The following is a 6774-nucleotide window of genomic DNA, read 5'->3' as shown; positions in this document are numbered from 1 at the left end:
TCAATGTTCTTGAACTTTGATGATTGATAAATTGAGATGAGAGGTAAAGATTGTCCCACTGAGCGGGCTAGAATTTGTAGACAATAAATTGCATCGAGAAAATAAAATCAAGACCAAAAGATATTGTAACAATCATAGTATTTTATTTTAAATAATATGAGCGCACAATCTCTATGATTCCTCTGATTCAACTTTTCTAATATAAATTCAAGGGTCTTTGAGATTGATTTTGAATTTTAATTTTATTTATCCATCACGAATACTTTGATTGTTGCCACAAATTTTATCACGGATAAGTAGCCTTGATCTTGAACGCCTTGTATTTGATTTGATTTTGTTATTGATCTTGAACTTGAATTGTTCTTCTTTCTTGAGCTTGAACTTGATTTGTTCTTCGTTTTTTAACTTGAACTTGATTTCTTGAACTTGAACTTGGTTGCTTGAAGCCTGAACCTTGTAGAGAAATTTGCGGCATTTGATGTAATAAGACTATATATTAGATAAAAAATAGCAAAATTAAAGAAAATTATTAAAAAATTACTATTAGAAATGAAAGGGAAAGACTATTTGAATTTGAGATTAAAAAATTCTTAAAATTATGATAAGAATGCTCAAACTATAGAGTATAGATATAATTAAATTTATTATGTAGTAATTTTAATAAAAAAAATTAAACTTTCATATTAAATACAAATGGGAAGAAGAATTCAATTTAATTTCTTATTAAAAATAATACAAAATAATAATTATTACAATTATTAGTAGATTTATGACATATATTAAAAGAACTTTTCTATTTAACCTTTGAACTAATTCAACACCATCCATTTAGAAAAATAATACAATAATATTCGTGTTATAGATAAAAACTAAATGAAAAAATCAAAATATTGTAAAACAAAAACTAATGTATAAAGAGGAGAATATATATAATGTGATTCTATCCACACTTTAAATTTATTTGATAAAATTAAGTAAATAAATAATACTCGAAAATATATGAATAAATTTAATATCAAAATAATTATGAGAAAGTCATACAAGATAAAGTCAAGTTAAATTTCAAAAGTAATACAAAATTATATTAATTGTATTAAGATAAATTGATAAATTAAAAATTTATATGGAAATACTATAATGTTAAGTAATGGATAGTACAATTAGATAATCAATGAACAAAAAATATAAATTTGTGAAAAATATAAAAATATAAGACTTATAATTAGAATTATGATGAGATAAGTAGTACATATACACGTAACTAAATCATAATAAACAAATAGTTATAAAGGAAGAATACCACAAAAAATAAATTTCAAGCGATAGAATAAAAATGTATATACTAATTATATTTCGCATGTTGAAAATTTTAGTTAATAAATAAAACTCATAATTTCATAATGAAAAATTACAAAAATATAAAGATACTATTAGGATATTATACATAAGATAAGCATATATATTATTAAAAATATTGGCAGGTTTTATAAAAATAATAAAAGGTATATCTCTTTATAATTTTGATGAATTCAAAATTATAATTTACTAAAGATATTACTTTATTTAAAATTTTCAGTAAACGATAAAATGAGAAAACTAATCAAATATTATAGTAAAAAAGAATGTATGAGAAGAGGGGGGAGGGGGAGGGATAAAGATAATGTTATGGTATTTATATTTGGACTTAATTAAAAAATAAAAGATAAATAAATAATACTCAAAGAAAATTATTGATAGATTTATACCATTGAAGAATTTTGAACTGTATAAAAAAGAATAAACATATTTTCAGAGAAAAAAAAATATCTATGTTATATTAAACGAGAAGTAATATCAAAATATTAAGCCAATTGACAATTTAATAAAAAGTCACACTAGTAAATGTATATAGTACTAAGTACTTAGTAATTTAATAAATAATAAATAATGAACAAATAATTTATTTGATTACTATATGACGTGTACTCTTTTATTTTATATAGACTTTGTTATATTTCTGCACACTATATTAAATAATAAAATAATAACTATAATTTATTAAAATAATATGATATATTAGATCATAATTTTACAAAATTAATATTCTGTCAAATTATTTGCGCATCGCACAAGTTCTAACACTAGGTAGTTTTTAAAAAAATACTATTATCAATTTTAGAGTAGCAATTTATGTTTGATTGAGATTTCAAAAGTGTTTATGGAAAAGCTATTTTTTCAGAACATATTACTCTAAAAATTTAACCAAAAAACTCAATTCTCTAAAATAAGTACTTGTCATGACCCAAAAGGTCATCACTTGTTTTAGAAAATAAATTATGTATTCTGAGACTTTAAAAACCTCTTTGTCTCACCTCGATTTTGTGTGCGCAGCCCGGACGCATATCCAGAAAGCCATTATGTGAAAATCTGTGAAAAATGATAAATTTGGCTTTTAAAATGAATTTAAGTTGTCTTCGGTCAATATTTTAGGTAAACGGACCCGGACCCGTGATTTGACGGTCCCGGAGGGTCCGTAGGAAAATATGGGATCTAGGCGTATGCCCGAAATCGAATTTCGAGGTCCCAAGACCGAGAAATGAATTTTTAAAGAAAATTATTTTCTGGAATATATATGAGTTTTTGGAAATAAAATATGTTTGAATTTGACGGTATCGAACCCGTATTTTGGTTCGGGAGCCTGGTACAGGTCTTATATGTGATTTAGGTGGAGCCTGTAAAATTTGGCAAGAAACGGACTTGAAATGATGTGAATCGAACCCTCGGTTGTTAAAAATAGAACTTAGGAGTTCATGGGGGGGGGGGGGTTCTTTGATTTTGATGCTAAATTCGTTGTTAAAGGTGTTAATTTGGCGATCTGATCGCACAAGTAAGTCCATATGACGTTTTTGAGTTAGTATGCATGTTTGGTTTGGAGCCCCGAGGGCTTCGGAGAGTTCCGGATAGGTTTCGGGATGTTTTTACACTTAGAAAAGTTGCAAGTTCAGAGAAAGTTGCAGGTCTTTAAAGTCAGGTCTCGCGATCCGCGAAGAAACCTTCGCGACCGCGGTGGGGACTTCGCGATCGCAGTGAGAATCATGTGGTCTACGATGGGGCAAGGCCATACCTTTGCGGCCGCGCTCGATTTCTTGCGGTCTATGGTGGAGCTCCGCGGCCGCATTCCTTTTTATGCGGTCCGCGGAGAAGGTCTGAGAGGGGTATATTTAAACGGACCTTTCAGTTATTTTTCACTTTTCAAAACCCTAAAACAAAAGAGGCGATTTTCCAAACGCTCTTTCTTCTCCCAAAACATTAGTAAGTAATTTTTAACTTATTTCTTTCACTCCTTAACTTCTTTTAACAAGATTTCATCCTAGAATCTAGGGTTTTCATGGTGGAATTGGGAATTTTGGGTAAAACTTGAGAATATTAAAATTTGGGGATTTAGACCTCAAATTGAGGTCGGATTCTAAAACCAATTATATATCCGGGCTCGGGGGTGAATGGGGAATTAGGTTTTGGTCCGAATTTCGGGTTTGAACCAAGCGGGCCCGGGGTCGATTTTTGATTTTTTGGGAAAAACTTTATAAAACCTATTTTCATGCATTGGAGTTGATTCATTTAGCATTTATTGACATCATTAGATAAATTGTGGCTAGATACAAGCAAATTGGTGGTGGAATCAAGAGGTAAAGCGGTAGTTGAGGCTTGAATTGTGTTCGTGGCATCGAGGTAAGTGTTTGGTCTAACCTTAGTTTGAGGGATTAGGAGTTGTGTCCTATTTGCTACGTGTTAATTTTTGAGTACGACGTATAGGCATGATGACGACTATCTATACGTTGGTGTCAAGCATGCCCATGAGTCTTATACTATGATTAATGTGACTCCTTTTGTATTGTTCATGTGTTATGTGATGATTTCCATTGTTGAGCAAAGCTTGTGGAAGTAATATTGGTATTTGAATATTGAAGAGCGTTGGCTCAAGTTGTAAAATGAATTGTGGAAGTATAATTGGCAGTTGAATCTTATAGAGCATTGGCTCAAGTTGTGAAGTAAATGTGAAAAAGAGAAGAGGATTATTATATTGTCTCCCTTGCCGGGATGTTGTTGCTTTTAATGATATCTCCCTTGCCGGAATGTTGATGCTTTTGATATTGTTCCCTTGCCGGGATTTTATTGTGATTTTATTTATTTTCTTGCCCTTATTGCTTATGATTATTGTTTGGGTAAGGAAGAGTGTTAAAGTACAAAGGGTGATGCCGTGCATTGTTTTGGTGAGAGAGTGTTAAAGCACGAAGGGTGCTGCCATGTATGATTTTGTGAGGAAGAGTGTAAAAGCACGAAGGGTGATGTCATGCCGCACGATGTACAATTTCGTGCCAATTATGTTGATTTTATGGTGAGGACCAGAGTAAAAGCATGAAGGGTGATGCCGTGCCGATTATATTGATTCTTATGGTGAGGACAAGAGTAAAAGCACGAAGGGTGATGCCGTGCACTTGATTGAGATTCTTGTTGATAATTGAGTTATGGTGTTCCTTATATTTACCTGCTGTCCTTCTATTATCATTTGATATTTTCCCGCAACATGTTTCCCCCCATCCTTAACTGTACATTCCTGCTTTTATTTTCCGATGTATATGATTTAGCTGTACAGGTTTATTTGGTAGTCCGGTCCTTACCTCGTCACTACTTCGTCGAGGTTAGGCTAGGTACTTACCAGCACATGGAGTCGGTTGTACTTATACTACACTCTATACTGTGTGCAGATCCCGGTACTGGAGCATATGGACCGTAGCTTTGGGTTGTTGCCTTCAGTCCATTCTGAGATCCGAGGTAGTCCTGCAGGCGTCCGCAGGCCTTGGCGTCTCCTTCCATCCTTTTATTATGTTTCTTTTATGTATTTCAGAGACAGTGTTGTAATAACTCTTTCAGACCTTTATTTGTAGTTGTAACGACCCGACCAGTTGTTTTGAGCTCTAGCACGTCGTTCAGCAGTTTGAATCCATAAGCAGCTTCACTTCAGGTATTATGACTTGTACACGGGGTTAGAATTGAATTTGGGGAAGTTGAGAGTCGATTTGGAACGAGAATTCTCATTTTAGAAGCTTTAAGTTGAAAGAATTGACTAAGATTGGATTTTTGAGTAAACGACCTTGGAATCCAAATTTGAAGGTTCCAGCAGGTTTGTATGATGATTTCGAACTTGGGCGTATGTCCGGATCGGGTTTTGGAAGACTCGGGAACGTTTCGGCACCTATGGTGGGAGTAGCATTTTTGGAAGAATTTCATAAGTTTGGGTTGAAGTGCATTTTAGTGTTATCGATGTCCGTTTGGGATTCCGAGTCTGGGAATAGCTCCGTATGGTGATTCTGGTGTTGGGAGCGCGATCGAAAGTGAATTCGGAGGTCTGTGAGTCATTTTGGAGTCATTTGGCTAAAGATAGAAATTTGAAGGTTTTTGAGGAGTTTGACTGGAAGTGGACTTTTTGATATCGGGGTCGAAATTCAATTCCGGAAGTTGGAGTAGGTCTATAATGTCGAATGTGACTTGTGTGCAAAATTTGAGATCAATCGGACGTGATTTGGTAGGTTTCGGCATCGAATGAAGAAGTTCGAAGTTCTAAAGTTCTAAAAGCTTGAATTGGAGTGCGAATCATGTTTTAGTGTTGTTCAATGTAATTTGAGGCATCGACTAAGTTCATGTCATATTATGGGACTTGTTAGTATACTCGGTTGGGATCCCATGGGGCTCGGATGAGTTTTGAAGGAGTTTTTGGAAGAGTTTGGTGTTTTGAGCATAAACATGTAATGATCCAAAGGTACATTTTTAGTTCTAGAGATCGAAACTCGATTTTGAGACTTCCGAGATTTTGATAATGAATTATAGGAGTGATCTGGAAAGTTTGGCCTAATTTCATCAAGTCGCGATTGAGTTTTTAGCGCAAAACATGAGTTAATTGTTTAACGAGCGAAATTGGTATCGCATTGAGTAAATGAGCTCTGAATTGAGTTTCGATTAAAGGAATAGGTTTGTATTATTATTTGTGACTCATAGGAACAAGAATCGTCGAATTCCGAGTTCGTATGATGGAGTTAGAGCATTTTTAGTGAATTTAAAAGCTGCTGAAATTTTTGGGCAGCTGCTGTGTTTTTCGTAGGTGCGTGAACAGTACCGCAGGTGCGTGAACACTACTGCACCTGCGTGAACAGTAATCGCAGGTGCGAAAATGTTGGATATGTATAAATCGAGCAGTCCAGGATTTTTACTCATTTTTGGAGCTATGAAGCTCAGATTAAAGCGATTTTTGAAGCGCTTTTCACCATATGGATTGGGGTAAGTGTTCTATATCCAAAAGTGATTATTTAATGATTTCATGATTATTTTTATCAAGTATTAGTGAATCAAATGGAAGAAATTGGAGAAAATTTATAAACTTTTCAAAAACGAAAATTCTAGATTTGGAGGTCGATTCGTTATCGGAATTTGATAAAATTGGTATGGTTGAACTCGTATCGGAATAGGTTGTCGGATTTTGTGAGTCTATTGAAATCTGGGCACGTGGGTCCGAGGGCGATTTTGTCAACTCTTCGAGCGGAGTTAGGAATTTATCTAAATTGAATTATTCCCATTGGTGAAATAATTGGTTATGTGCTTCTATTTGTGGGGGGGCTACGTACGCACGAGGTGACGAGAGTCCGTGCGTAGCTACTATTATATATAAGTCCGGGTAGTCTAGGACCCAAAAACATGCTATACTTGGAATATCTGTAATCTTATTGACAGTTGAATTGCTTA

The sequence above is a fragment of the Nicotiana tabacum genome, chromosome 7 (assembly GCF_000715075.1).
Source record: "Nicotiana tabacum cultivar K326 chromosome 7, ASM71507v2, whole genome shotgun sequence".
Classification (NCBI taxonomy): domain Eukaryota; kingdom Viridiplantae; phylum Streptophyta; class Magnoliopsida; order Solanales; family Solanaceae; genus Nicotiana; species Nicotiana tabacum.
This window is presented reverse-complemented; position numbering follows the sequence as displayed.